The sequence below is a fragment of the Eptatretus burgeri genome, chromosome 8, assembly GCF_056783735.1.
Source record: "Eptatretus burgeri isolate ZD-2024b chromosome 8, Ebu_testis_v1, whole genome shotgun sequence".
Classification (NCBI taxonomy): Eukaryota; Metazoa; Chordata; class Myxini; order Myxiniformes; family Myxinidae; genus Eptatretus; species Eptatretus burgeri.
In genome coordinates, this window is record NC_140968.1 from 68,334,025 (window position 1) to 68,349,046 (window position 15,022).

A 15,022-nucleotide genomic window follows, 5' to 3' on the forward strand; every position below is an offset into this window, starting at 1 on the left:
AGAGTGTTCAGTTTCAGATTTATAAGCTCATGAATATGAAAAAGTGAATAATTATAAAAAAACGTGCATGTAAATAAAAATTTATTTTAATATGAAGCCATGGGCGTTAGATAAAATTATGTGGTCAGTAGACATCTTATATGAGGCAATCTTTAGAAAAAATTAAGATCCTAAACCCCAGCCACATGGTCAAACCAGGGTACAAAATTGGTCCATTTTAGAGCCCTCGGAGGCAAGGACTTATGGTAAAACTTTTATTATTCATCACCTAACTGTATTATCCAAACAAAAATGTATCTATGGATAGATAATGACCCTATAATCACTGTGTTATGACGAAAAAAAATCTAAGTTGTTCCATATTTTCAGGAGGGCTACTATAGTTTCACCTTATTTTAGCTCGTTTTGGCCCAAAATCAATTTTTAGCTTCCTACAGAGTGAGAAATATGCATCCCAGAGGCTATCTGATGCCCTAATTGAAAAATTTGATGCCAATTAGTAAATATTTGCAATATTCACTTTCTAGAGGAGTCCATTATAAAATTATAAGCCCCTGAAGTTGGGAAGAAATGCGTTTTTCACATTTGGCATTTTTAGGGCCAAATTTCAAAGGTCTCGAGAGATAGATATTTTTTAAACGATGAGGAATTGAAAGCTAATCTTTTGCATGGTGAGTAGAGCCATATACATCAACATTTAAGAATTTTTCCAGCAAAATCTGAGGAGGTGACCTGGGGAGGTTTTTGAAATTTAGGTGAGTTGGCAAGGAATCACCCAGTGTATAAAACATAATGAACACCTTCTTAATATTGTGTTGCACCTATTTTTGTCCTTAGAACATCCTCAATTTATCAGGACATGGACTCAACAAGGTGTCAAAAACGTTCCACAGAGATGTTAGCCCATGTTGACTCCAGTGCTTCCCACAGTTGTCAAGTTGGCTGGTAGTGAATCTCTCCTCCGAATAGCTCGTTCCATTTCATCCCAGAGATGCTCAATTGGATTGAGATCTGCTGACTGGGCAGGCCACTGGAGTAAGCTTAATTCACTGTCATGTTCATGGAACCATTCCTGGACAATCCTAGCCATGTGGCATGGGGCATTATCCTGCAGAAGAAATGTATTCTCAGATGGATATACTACTGCCATGAAGGGATGCACCTGATTGGCAATGATGTTCATATAATGTCATTCAAACGTTGCTCCACTTTTATCAAGAGGATCAATGTGTGGCATGAAAACAAACCCCACATCATCACACCACCACCAGCCTGCAATGTTGACACACGGTGTGATGGATGCATGTACTCATGTGGTTTTCTTCATACCCTCGTCCTCCCATTAATGTGAAACAACAGGAACCAGGATTCATTCGACCAGGCAATGTTTTTCCAACCCTCCAGTTTCAGTGTTTTAGTTCTTCAGCCCAGTGCAACCATAGGTTCTTGTGTTTTTGCTGAAAGAAGCGGAGCTCTGTACGGTCATCAACTGCCATACCCCATTCATGTCAGGGTATGACAAGTTGAGCATTCTTTTATGGGTCTTTTGACACCAATGTTGCACTGGACTGACTGTAGCCCATTTGTTGCTCCACACAATTCGTGTCAGCCTCATTTGGCCTCTTTCATCAATGAACCGTTTTTTGATTACTGGCCTGCCATTAGCTGGATATCCTTTAGGTGGTGGACCATTCTTGACACACACGGGAAACTGTTGAGCATGAAAAACCCAGCAGCGTTGCAGTTCTTGACACACTCAAACTGGTGCACCTAGCACCTACCATAACCCATTCAATGGCACTTAAATCTTTTGTCTTGCCCATTCACCCTCTGAATGGCACACATACACAATCTGTGTCTTAATAATCTCAAGGCTTTAAAATCCTTCTTTAACCTGTCTCCTCCCCTTCATCCACACTGAATGAAGTGGATTTAACAGGTACAAGGAGACTGCTGAGGCAGCACCAATGCTCTGCACAGAGTATGGTCCCCAATCCCCATGGATGGATTGATGGAATCAATAAGGGATCATAGCTTTCACCTGGATTCACCTGATCAGTCTATTTCGTGGAAAGAGCAGGTGTTCCGAATGTTTTATAGTGTGTGTGTGCGTGTGCATGTGTCCATTGGGACCATACTCTGTGCAGAGCGTTGGTGCTGCCTCAGCAGTCTCTTTGGCTATTGGGCACAATCCTGGGCAGGTCACCACTCCGACACAGGATACCAGCAAGCTGGCACTCATTTTGCCAGCCTCGGAAGGATTACAGGCAGAGTCAACCCCACCTGGTATTAATTCAACAGCGGAGTGGGATTTGAACTCAGGATCCAAGGATCCAAAACCCACCACCCTAACCATTAAGCCAACACCAGGCATTGTAAATGTGTATATGGATGTATATATCTTTACGAATAAAAGGGTGTGTCTGTGTCTGCGTGTCTGTCTGTGTGTCTGTCTGTCTGTGTGTGTGCATGTCCTCCATAACTCCAAAACTATAAAACCTAGCAGCCTGAAACTTTGCATGCACACGAAGAAAACTCCAAGAAAGTGCAAAAGTGAAAATTGGGTGTTTGGGTTCATTAAAACACCCATTTTAAAGATAATTAACGGCCTTATTTAATTATATCCTTCATCAGGTGATCATCGGCCACCTCTCTCTCTCTCTCTCTCTCTCTCTCTCTCTCTCTCTCTCTCTCTCTCTCTCTCTCTCTCTCTCTCTCTCTCTCTCTCTCTCTCTCTCTCTCTCTCTCTCTCTCTCTCTCTCTCTCTCTCTCTCTCTCTCTCTTTCTTTCTCTTTCTTTATTTCTTTCTTTCTTTCTTTCTTTCTTTCTTTCTTTCTTTTTTTCTTTCTTTCTTTCTTTCTTTCTTTCTTTCTTTCTTTCTTTCTTTCTTTCTTTCTTTCTTTCTTTCTTTCTTTCTTTCTTTCTTTCTTTCTTTCTTTCTTTCTTTCTTTCTTTCTTTCTTTCTTTCTTTCTTTCTTTCTTTCTTTCTTTCTTTCTTTCTTTCTTTCTTTCTTTCTTTCTTTCTTTCTTTCTTTCTTTCTTTCTTTCTTTCTTTCTTTCTTTCTTTCTTTCTTTCTTTCTTTCTTTCTTTCTTTCTTTCTTTCTTTCTTTCTTTCTTTCTTTCTTTCTTTCTTTCTTTCTTTCTTTCTTTCTTTCTTTCTTTCTTTTTTTCTTCTGAAGTCGTTTCCTGGGTAACCTCGCTAGGGTCTGAAGCCACCCTGTTTTTTGGCCTGCTCAACCATGCCTTGACTTGGAACAGGCTGCAATGATTTCTTAATGATAAAGTTGTTTTTTTTCCACTTTCCTCACTCGTATAATCGAATGTTCATCATAGCTCCGAATCACTGGGTACATTGCAATGCTTATAAACGCCTGGAGACGCCAGCGTTAGTGGCTTTATTTCATCTGCGTTTATGAATAACCGAGAGAATCTCTTAAACTAACCATTATTACAAAATGTAAGCTCCAGATTTGAAAGTATCAACAGTTACAACTCCTCCAAAAAGTGTTGATTTGTCCAATTCGGACATTGCACGGGCATTTCTAAGTGCATCGTTGCATCGAGGGCAATTGGTAATCACTTGCCATGCGAGGGGTTCCGTTGGAGTGCTTGAGTGCTTTAGCCACTTACCGAGCTGTACAGTACAGTTCGTGTCCTGATCGGGATGTGCAGTTGACAGTTACTACAAGGTAGAGAGGTACGTATACGGCACACATGGACGTGGTACATATTGGTAGATTTGGATCTGTACGGACTCTCCGCGGGTGTGTGGACATGCCATGCCTGTTTACTGGTGCCGTGGTGGCAACGTTTCATCCTGTACCTTATGGAGGTTCTTTCAGGTTTTCCTTTGTCCTCATGCCTGTTTTGAAAGCATTTGGTTATCAGATTTGCTTTACAAAGGTTAAATGTTTCCCTTTGTGAGTTTCAAAGCAAAATATATTTGATAACGCCCGATTTCTGAGCCATTTGCCGTATGAACATGTTTTCTAAATTACTGAGCCAATTTTTTTTCCACCCATCACACACATCTGTTTATAAAGAATAATGTTTGTGATAATATCCTTGAAATGTCTACATAAATGGAACGTTGTTTTTCGGTGAAAGCTACTCAAGGTTTCTGGGTTGTATACAGTAAGTACTGCAGTCGGTAATTAAACTGACTCCAATCTGCCGATTCCCAAAAATTGCCGATATCGGCCATGTGTGTGTGTGTGTGTCCACATGTGTGGGTTTCAGAATGTTGAATAAAGTCCTCCCAGGGTGGGCTCAAAGTATCCACCTTCATTTCAGTAAGGGGGTCACGATTCATGGACCAAGTTGTGAAATTTTCTGTTCTCAAAGTTTTGTGCCGAGGGCTCTCTTCAGGATCGTTACTGAGCCCAGGACAACCTCCAACTGGAGTTTGTTTGTTATAATATTCCCAGGGATTGTTTTTAGCTCACCTGTAAAGTAGGTCTGGGGAGCTTATGGGATAATGCGCCGTCCATCCGTCTGTCCGTCCACAAATACTTGCAACTTCTTCTGACAAACTATATATACGATTTCAATGAAATTTGACCACAACCTTCATCACCCGTGATGGTATTAAAAACAAAAAAAAAAAAAACGGGGTCTGACTATCGACAGAGGGAGTTTACGGTGGGCGGGGAGTGGGTTACCTCCCCAAAGAGGTATTTGCTTTCTTCTCAATCGATACACACAATTCCGATGAAACTTCACGCCAACCTTCATCACCCATGACATACCAAAGTTTGTTCGTGACATTAGAAAAATCTGGCTCTCAGGGGATTTAAGGGGGGCCGCCCAAAATATGTATTTGCTTTCTTCTCCAAAACTACACATACAATTCCAATTCAACTTGACCACCATCTTCACCACCCATGATGTACTAAAATTTGTTCATGACATAAAAAAAAAAAATTGGGGTCGAGGAGGGTTTCTGGGGAGAGGGGTATTACCCCCCTAAATATGCATTTGCTTTCTTTTCAGAAACTACACACAATTCCGATGAAACTTGACCACAACCTTCATCACCCGTGATGTACCAAAGTTTGTTCACGGCATTGAGAACATCGGGGTTTGAGTTTTAGGATCAAGGGCCACATAGCCTGATCAGCGTCAAGAGGATGAGAGTTCCGATAGTATTGTCGTGTTCCAGTCAGGTTAGGTTAACACCGACCTGGACGGATAGCCGAACAGTTTTACCTTGGAGGCGAACAGCCGAGATTATTGGAGGTTATGGTACGCGCAGGACGGAAGGCGGCGTAGCACATACCAGAACGGAACACACGAGTTTATACTCGAACCCACAATGAATACACAAACGCAAGTAAATTTAACAAATGAGGGTTTAATGAAAATAAATCAAAGATTTGTAATGAAATTAAATCAAGCGTGTGACAATGAAAAGTGAGTTAACTAAAGCCTAATTTGAGATGTCTCTACTCAGTCACAAAAACAGACAAGGGAACAGATAAAATAAAATAAAATCCTCCTTTTGTTCCAACACTTAGCTTGTGTGCCTAGAGATGACCTTTTAGGAGCCTGGTGATCCTGGAAACCACATAGCCACTGCGTGGGAAAACGCACCAAAAATGGTGCCGATTCGCTCTCTGCGGTCATGTACGTTGCGGTGTTTCGCTTGGATAGACTCCAACGCTGGGGCCCACAACCTGCCGTACAGTTTCTTCTCACGATCGAGATTGCCAACACAACTCCTCTCTTGACACCTGGCCCGCTCACAGCAAAGGGCACCGCCTTTCTTCTTAAACATACTACAAGACGATTGTTGAGGCCCTGAGATAAGGCCAAGAGACGCACTCTTCTCCTCTCTCCCAAAGTGCCTAAAAGTGTCACGACCCAGCCAAACAGTCAATGGCTAGCGTCTTATTTCAGTACGTGAACAAATCCACACCAGCACAATGAGAATCAGCCAGCTTTCTCGTTGCGTCGAGGAGAGCAAAAACGAGACCCTCTGTTTCAACCATGTTCCTCACATCAACTCACCCCCCTCCCTTATTATGCTCCCTCTGACGTCACACCGACCAATCGTAAGCCTCGGGGGCGTGGCCTGCCAGTACAAAGCCAAGAAGGTGGGGTTTTTTGCCTGCTCGGACTCTATCGGCAGCCAGGTCGGCCATTGTTGTTGTTGTTGTAGTAGTAGTAGTAGTAGTAATAGTAGTTGTTGTTGTAAAACGTGGTTCTTTTATTTCTGGCCTTGTAAATGCAAAAACGTAGGAAACGGTCACAAGGACAATCACATACTGGGAGAAACTAGTCTTAAACCCGACCTTGTTCAGACAGCACGACCCCCATGTGGTGACATGTAACAATCTTCAGCTGACAGTTTTCCCGACTAAATTTACAATGAGATGTCTCCTGCCCATGCATGGTTCGTGCTACACTATACAATCCTACCTTTATGATGAAATTCCTCCATATACCCCACAAACATAACAGTATTAATGCAGGGGTCTTTCGGTCAGAGAGTAGTTTATGCATGGAATGGTCTCCCTGAAAAGATAGTGGCAGTAGAGGTGGTAGATGGGTTTAAATTCGAATTATTTAGGTAGCTAGAAGCATTGGAGAGAGAGGGGGTATGCGGATATTGACAGGACTTGTCGGTAGCTTGTGTGAAGATGGGCGATTTGGTTCTGGGGTTTGACAGGACAGGCGTGATGGGCCGAATGGCATCCTCTTGCGCAAAAGTTCCTATATGTGTACATCCTTGTGTGTAACAAAGATTCCACCCAACATGGATACTCTCGTGAAAAGGAAGCAATCTCTGAAGTCACATTATACATTAGGTAAGTTACTTCAAAATTGCTTTTTGGTGTTCTGACTATTATTAATTTGTATATGATTTCCTATGTTACTTTTCTTTCGGGTCTCGAATCAGGATGTTAAGTTATATTGCAATCATTTTTACATGTGCAAATTTAATAACAGTCAAAATGATTAGTTCTATTGCTTATCTGCATCTGTTTTTGAAATTATTAACACCATTACGAAGCATATATCTGTCCTATAGCAAGTTTAGCAATAGCTGTGATGGACCTCCGACTAAGAAAGGTTCCCCCACCAACCTGATGTGAATATTTAAGAAAAACGTTTCTCCTCTCTGGAACTGGCTTCCTGAAACTGTTCTTTCCCACTCTTCACTCCAAGGCTTCAAGCAGGCATTGCACCACCATTTCTTGTCATCTCCTATCCAGACCCATGATCTCTCTCTCTCTCTCTCTCTCTCTCTCTCTCTCTCTCTCTCTCTCTCTCTCTCTCTCTCTCTCTCTCTCTCTCTCTCTCTCTCTCTCTCTCTCTCTCTCTCTCTCTCTCTCTCTCCCTCTCTCTCTTTCTCTCTTTCTCTCTCTCTCTCTCTCTCTCTCTCTCTCTCTCTCTCTCTCTCTCTCTCTCTCTCTCTCTCTCTCTCTCTCTCTCTCTCTCTCTCTCTCTTTCTTTCTTTCTTTCTTTCTTTCTTTCTTTCTTTCTTTCTTTCTTTCTTTCTTTCTTTCTTTCTTTCTTTCTTTCTTTCTTTCTTTCTTTCTTTCTTTCTTTCTTTCTTTCTCTCTTTCTCTTTCTTTCTTTCTTTCTTTCTTTCTTTCTTTCTTTCTTTCTTTTTTTCTTTCTTTTTTTCTTTTTTTTTTTTTTTTTTTTTTTTTTTTCCCCCCTCTTCACTTATACACTTGCCAGAATTGTCTTGCTACCCCAATGTCAATTTAACTTCTCCTTTCGGGGCAGGGGCGAAACAACAACTCATGATTGTTTCGAGCTTCTACCTACCACTCTAGTGCAATATGCTCCCTCATGGGACGGCATATTTGCTCATTTTCTTGGTAGAATTCACTCTTCACTGATAACGACCAGGGAGCCAGAAATGTGTCCGTGGATTGATTCCTTTCCCCCAGGGGAGAGACTGATGAACTTGCTATGAAAAAGGCTTTAAAGTCATGTAGGCTGACTGATGCTGCGGTTAGCGGTGTAGCCGCTTACACTGCATTAGGCAGCAGGCAGTTCTGTATTTTTCACAAACTACATCTGAGCTAGATTGCCCATTTGATGTTTATATAGATAACGCTGTCACTCAAACACTGGATCAGCTGAGCACCGAAAAGAGGGGTTTCGACTGAAATCTCAGATCTTCTCAAGAGTGTTTTGGTGGATTTGCAACATCGAACCATCCATAAAGAAAATAACAGAATCCACACTGATAGCTGTTAAACTCCTTCTCAAGGTGGTAGTTGTAGTGACAGTTGGAAGTTACATGACTGCGCTCAGTAAAAATAGGCCGTGGGCCCACAAGGCAAAAGAACGCTATAAATCGATTTTACTGACCGTGATCGAGGAACAACTCACCACATCAGCCTGCCATCCTTCCGAGGTCGGCGAAATGAGCACCAGTTGTACTGGGCCCGGTGTATGCCCCGGTTAGAATAGGTGTACCATATCCCTGTGTGTCGTAAGAGGCGACCAGGGTTGCGTCAGGAAGGGCATCCGGCGTAAAAACCTATGCCAAATCATTATGCGGACAACAAAACGAATTTCCATACCGGATCGGTCGAGGCCCGGTTACCAATGACCGCCACCGGTACCGGTGGTCAGCAGGGTACCAGTGGAAATTGTGCTACTGCTGGGCGAAGGAGGAGAAGGAGATGGGGAAGGCGAGTCCGGAGGCAGTGGGAGAGGGGGAAGGGTAGAAGTGTGGAGGTGAGAGTTGGAACTCTGAATGTTGGGACGATGACTGGCAAAAGGCGAGAGTTGGCTGATATGATGGAGAGAAGAAAGGTGGACATACTGTGTGTACAAGAGACCAAGTGGATGGGGAGTAAGGCGAGGAGCATTGGAGGTGGTTTCAAACTGTTCTACCATGGTGTGGATGGGAGGAGAAATGGTGTCAGGATAATCCTGAAGGAAGATCATGTCAAGAGGGTATTGGAGGTGAGGAGAGTGTCTGACCGAGTGATGAGTGTGAAGTTGGAAATTGAAGGGGTGATGATGAATGTCATCAGTGCATATGCCCCACATATGGGGTGTGAGATGGAATATAAAGAAGATTTCTGGAGTGAGTTAGATGAAGTGGTGGAGAGTGTATCCAAAGATGAAAGAGTGGTGATTGGAGCAGATTTCAATGGACATGTTGGGGAAGGGAATAAAGAGGATGAGGAGGTGATGGGTAGGTACGGTCTCAACAAGAGAAATGTGGAAGGGCAAATGGTGGTAGAGTTTGCAAAAAGAATGGAAATGGCAGTGGTAAATACATATTTCAAGAAGAAGGAGGAACACAGGGTGACATACAAGAGTGGAGGAAAGTGCACACAGGTGGATTACATCTTAAGTAGGAGATGCAACCTGAAAGAGATTAGTGACTGTAAGGTTGTGGCAGGGGAGAGTGTAGCTCGACAGCATCGATTGGTGGTCTGTTGGATGACTTTAGAGGTGAGGTTGAGGAAGAGAGTGAGGGCTGAACCAAGGACCAGATGGTGGAAGCTGAAGGAGGAAGACTGTTGCGTGAAATTTAGGGAGGAGGTGGGACAGGCGTTGGATGGTGGTAAAGATGTGTGGGATGATTGGGCAACGACAGCAGAAGTTGTGAGGGAGATAGCTAGGAAGGTACTTGGTGTGACATCTCGACAGAGGAAGGAAGATAAGGAGACTTGGTGGTGGAATGAGGAAGTACAGGAAAGTATAAGGAAGAAGGGGTTGGCGAAAAAGAAGTGGGATAGTCAGAGAGATGAAGAAAGTCGGCAGGAGTACAAGGAGTGGCGTCGAAAAGCAAAAAGAGAGGTGGCAAAGGCCAAGGAAAAGGCATATGACGAGCTGTATGAGAAGTTGGATACAAAAGAAGGGGAAAAGGATTTATACCGATTGGCAAGACAGAGGGACCGAGCTGGGAAGGATGTGCTGCAGGTTCGGGTGATAAAGGACGCAAATGGGAATGTGCTGACGAGCGAGGAGAGTGTGTTGAGAAGGTGGATGGAGTACTTTGAGGAGCTGATGAATGAAGAAAATGAGAGAGAGAGAAGGTTGGAAGAGGTGGAGATAGTGAATCTGGAAGTGGGGTGGATCAGTAAGGATGAAGTGAGGACTGCTATGAAGAAGATGAAAAGTGGAAAGGCGGTTGGCCCAGATGGTATACCAGTGGAGGCATGGAAGTTCTTAGGAGAGATGGCAGTGGGGTTGTTAACCAGATTGTTTAATAAAGTCTTGAAAAGTGAGAGGATGCCGGAGGAGTGGAGATTAAGTGTACTGGTTCCGATTTTCAAGAACAAGGGTGATGTGCAGAGCTGTGGAAATTACAGAGGGATAAAGTTGTTAAGCCACACCATGAAGTTGTGGGAAAGAGTAGTGGAAGCTCGGTTGAGAGGAGAGGTGACGATCTGTGAGCAGCAATATGGGTTTATGCCAGGAAAGAGCACCACTGATGCGATGTTTGCTTTGAGAATGTTGATGGAGAAGTATAGGGAAGGCCAGAAGGAGTTACATTGTGTGTTTGTGGATTTAGAGAAAGCTTATGATAGGGTGCCAAGAGAGGAGTTGTGGCATTGTACGAGGAAGTCGGGAGTGGTGGAGAAGTATGTGAGGATCGTGCAGGATATGTATGAGGACAGTGTGACAGCGGTGAGGTGTGCGGTAGGAATGACGGACCGGTTTAAGGTTAAAGTGGGATTGCACCAAGGATCGACTCTGAGCCCTTTCCTGTTTGCAATGGTGATGGACAGGTTGACGGACGAGATCAGACTGGAGTCTCCATGGACTATGATGTTCGCGGATGACATCATGATCTGTAGGGAGAGTAGGGAGCAGGCTGAATCGAGCCTTGAGAGGTGGAGGTACGCACTGGAGAGAAGGGGAATGTTAGTCAGTAGGAGTAAGACGGAGTACATGTGCGTAAATGAGAGGGAGGGTGGTGGTATGGTGCAGTTGCAAGGAGTTGAGGTGGGGAAGGTGGATGGGTTTAAATACTTGGGATCAACTGTCCAAAGTAACGGAGAGTGTGGGAGAGAAGTGAAAAAGAGAGTGCAGGCAGGATGGAGTGGGTGGAGAAGAGTTGCAGGAGTGATTTGTGACAGAAGGGTAGCTGCAAGAGTGAAGGGGAAAGTATACAAGACGGTAGTGAGACCAGCTATGTTGTATGGTTTGGAGGCGGTGGCGCTAACAAAAAGACAGGAAGCAGAGCTGGAGGTGGCAGAGTTAAAGATGCTGCGATTCTCGTTGGGAGTGACGAGGATGGATAGGATAAGAAATGAGTGTATTAGAGGGACAGCGCAGGTCGGACGGTTTGGAGACAAAGTGAGAGAGGCGAGATTGCGATGGTTTGGACATGTGCACAGGAGGGAAACGGAGTATATCGGGAGAAGGATGTTGAAGATGGAGCCGCCAGGCAGGAGGAGAAGAGGAAGGCCAAAAAAGAGGTTCATGGATGCGGTGAGGGCGGACATGCGGGTGGTTGGAGTGTCAATGGAAGATGTGGAGGATAGAGCGAAATGGAGACGGTTGGTCCGCTGTGGAGACCCCTAACGGGAGCAAGCCGAAAGAGGAAGAAGAAGAAGATCGAGGAACAACTCAAATTTTGGATTCGTTGTCGCTGAACAGTTGCTGAATCTGAAATGACTTGTTGGCACTTTTGACAGTCCTGCAGTTTTTTTTTGTAGACCACTATGAACAGGGGTGTTAGGGTCAAAAAAGCAAATTTTTGCAAATTCACTGTTCCATAATTTCAACTCCGACGACAATGATAATCATCCAGGACAAAGACCTCAGTACTTTGTTCAAGTATATGAAGTTTCACAACTCTGGCATGATGAGCGGCTGAGGTTATTGGTTATGAAAGAGGGTGCTGTTTTAATTGGACTAATATTTCATTGCATTTTAGTAGAATTGGCAAAGCTGCCACTCCACGAATTGTGTTCCTCCGGGCATAAAACATAATGTCAACATAAGTCAACATAAGTATCTAGTTACTTGTCAACATAAGTATCTAGTTACTTGTCCATATAAGTATCTAGTTCTTGCAATGTCAACATAAGTATCGAGTTCTTGTCAGGAATTTCATGCGTCAACTCCTGCGTCCAATGAAGTTATAGACTTACAAAGTAGGCTTAGTCATTTCCTTGATTAATGAGTAGCATGGGCGACAGAGGGTGTATTGTGCTTTAATTTTCTCACTTTCTCATCTTCAATAACTGTCAGGTGGCTGACATCCTCTGCGGTGAATGAAGATAAATTGAACTTCATTTCCTGTTTCTCCGCCACTTTTGGGCGAACTATTAGGCTAAGGGGTACAGGTGCATAAAAACCGCTTCCTCTGAATCTGAACTGGTGAGCTTCAGCAGATGCTTCCTTCAAATCCTTGCGCCCATAATTGCATGTTTCATTCTCCGTAAGACCATAATGTTAAGAGTGGACCAGCTTGTGTCGTGTCGGTGGAGTGGGTGGGGCGGAGAAATATACATCCCCCTACATTAAACAAGAGCGAGAATTGCTTTGCAATACACGTCCCTCCCGATCCCATTGAAGAAGTAGAAGCAGAAGAAGAAGAAGAAGAAGAAGAAGAAGAAGAAGAAGAAGAAGAAGAAGAAGAAGTCCCACAACCCACCATGTTTGGGTCCATTCGGCAAAATAAATGGAAAAGCAATTTTCATTTACTGATATCTTCTGCAGACTAGAAATCAATAAAGAAAATGAGGAAAACAAACCGGAGAGAAAAATTATTTTGCTTTAACACACGCTCGAGCCAATATCAGACTTAAAATGAAGAAGAAGAACCTTTCTAACCCACAGTGTTTCATTCATTTCTAGGCTTTGCCTATTTCGTATTAAAGCAAAAAAAAAAAAACACGAGTACGGCTTATGTGTATATATACTACATCGTGGTTATATATATATATATATTATCTGGGATCATGCCAATTGCACTGGGCCAGAGACTAAAACCCATTGGGGTGGTTTTATTTTTTGGAGACGAACAAAAAAACATTGGGACTAACACCCATAACACCCATAACACCCATAACACTGATGACTTTACTGGGGTAGAGTCAGACCAGCTGTCCGGCCAATAGGTGTCAAGCAGTGGGGTGGAGTCGGGGCATCTGAACACTGACCCGTGTGGAATATGTGATATTTTCTAAGTTTAAAAAGGGCATAACTTTGAGAAAAATTGATGAAACGTGCTGAAACTCAAACTTGTTCTGTAACTTATCATAACTAGAAGGGCACTCGGTAGAGCGCATACCTCTGCCACGTAATGCCTGATCCACAAGAACATATCGGGCCCAATACATTTTTTAAATATCATGCTACACACAGTACGATATCGTTTTTGGCCCGATCTCTCAAAAACATGCCTGGTGTTGGCTTAATGGTTTGGGTGGTGGGCTTTGGATCCTGCTCAGCTGTTGAATTAATACCAGGTGGGGTTAACTCGGCCTGTCATCCTTCCGAGGTCGGCAAAATGAGTGCCAGCATGCTGGGATCCTGTGTCGGAGTGGCGACCCGTCCAGGATTGTGCCCAATAGCCAAGGAGACTGCTTAAACAGCACCAACGCTCTGCACGGAGTATCGTCTCAATCTCCTCCTCCTACAAACAAACAGACAGACAAGGGTGAAAACATAACCTCCTTCACCTTCTCGTCCGGGAGCCCAATCTCCAAAAGGGGCCTCAAAATCAGTTCCGTTTACTTTCTCTCCCGGAAAAGGTTTGGCTGTTTCACATGATAGGCCTATCACCACCGTTTATCACCTGGGTGGCAGTACAGAAAATTAGGTGGGAACAAGGTAACCACAGCTCGACAAAAAACACGTTAATGTGTCAATGGCTGAACTGAAGAAATTAGAATGGGGGTACGGGTACGTCTTTCCATTGTAACTTTATCAGTTTTCACCGTAGAAATACAAATGAGCCCTGAAAACGTTTCTAGGACATTCATCTTTTTAATACATCTAAGCGTAATGACCTTTGACCTTCAGCAAAGGACACAGAAAGGTCACCAAGGGCAAACTCAGTGCCTCAACGGAGATAAATAGAAAATGTTCGTTTTTTCACTTAAAAAAAAAAAAAACATTCCTCCGACATTTGTAAGTGTATTTGTTAATAATATTTTATATTTCAAAATTACGTGATGTGCTTTCTGTTAATTACTGCATATTTGTGCTAATTATACATGGACCTGTGTATATATCTTGCGTTTGAAATAACGGTAATCTTGTTAAACTATTAGCATATAAGATTTTATTTGTGTTTTTTTTCAGGTATGACTGTCCTGAAGAACAGCAAACCCAAGTAGATGCATGAAGAGCAGGACGTAGTCCCCCCCTGATGCAGCATTAGACATTGCTTCAGATGTGCTTCGATAGACTAACCCCACACCGAACGACTCAGTCGATGTAGTCTAACCAGTAGTGCTTTGCTTCGTAGTATAGACTGTCGTGCACAGGTACAGATCACATATTCAAAATGGACAGCAGTCGAAGCAGGAGTCCGGGTATAAAACTTAGACCAAAGAAAAGCAGAATATCTTAGTAACCTCAACAAATGTATAAAATGTCAGAGATATAATGGGACAGAAGCCACAAACGGAATCTCAGTATTCCATTTTTGAAGTTCATTGAAGCTTCATGTTTGAGACATGATGAAGTCTCACGGAGAAATCGAGCCTGAATTAAATCAGAACTTGCTGACTGTTGGTCATGTGAAATGGCACAAAGCATGTGATGCAAGGAATACAAGTACCAGAAATGTTACGCGTACTGAGAGCGGTTTTACTGGTGAAGACATACCAGTCAGGTCAGTTCAGATTGGATCTGTGACTTGCTGCAGGTACCATGTAAACCTGTACTAACCTGTTCCATGGTCGGGTTGTCGGTGACTAAACCATCTCCCCCACCAGGTTTCCTGGTGAGGAGGGTGTTTTGGATATGGACACCCAGCAGGATTAAAAACAAAACCTGTCAAAGGGTGGAGGAGCTCCTTATGAGCCAACGGCCATCTATATCTAGTGCTCAACTGTGTCTGCGGACGTCCTC

The 15,022-nt window shown here is 43.4% G+C and overlaps 1 long non-coding RNA gene across 1 annotated transcript in view; it reads left to right on the forward strand.

The window, feature by feature from the left end:
• Positions 1-14,771, forward strand: part of LOC147021956 (uncharacterized) — a 45,170-nt gene extending 30,399 nt beyond the window's left edge. Inside the window, exon 3 of the long non-coding RNA XR_015061020.1 lies at positions 14,249-14,771. This is a non-coding gene — a long non-coding RNA (uncharacterized LOC147021956). The remainder of the gene's footprint in view (positions 1-14,248) is intronic.
• The last annotated feature ends 251 nt before the right edge of the window (positions 14,772-15,022 follow it).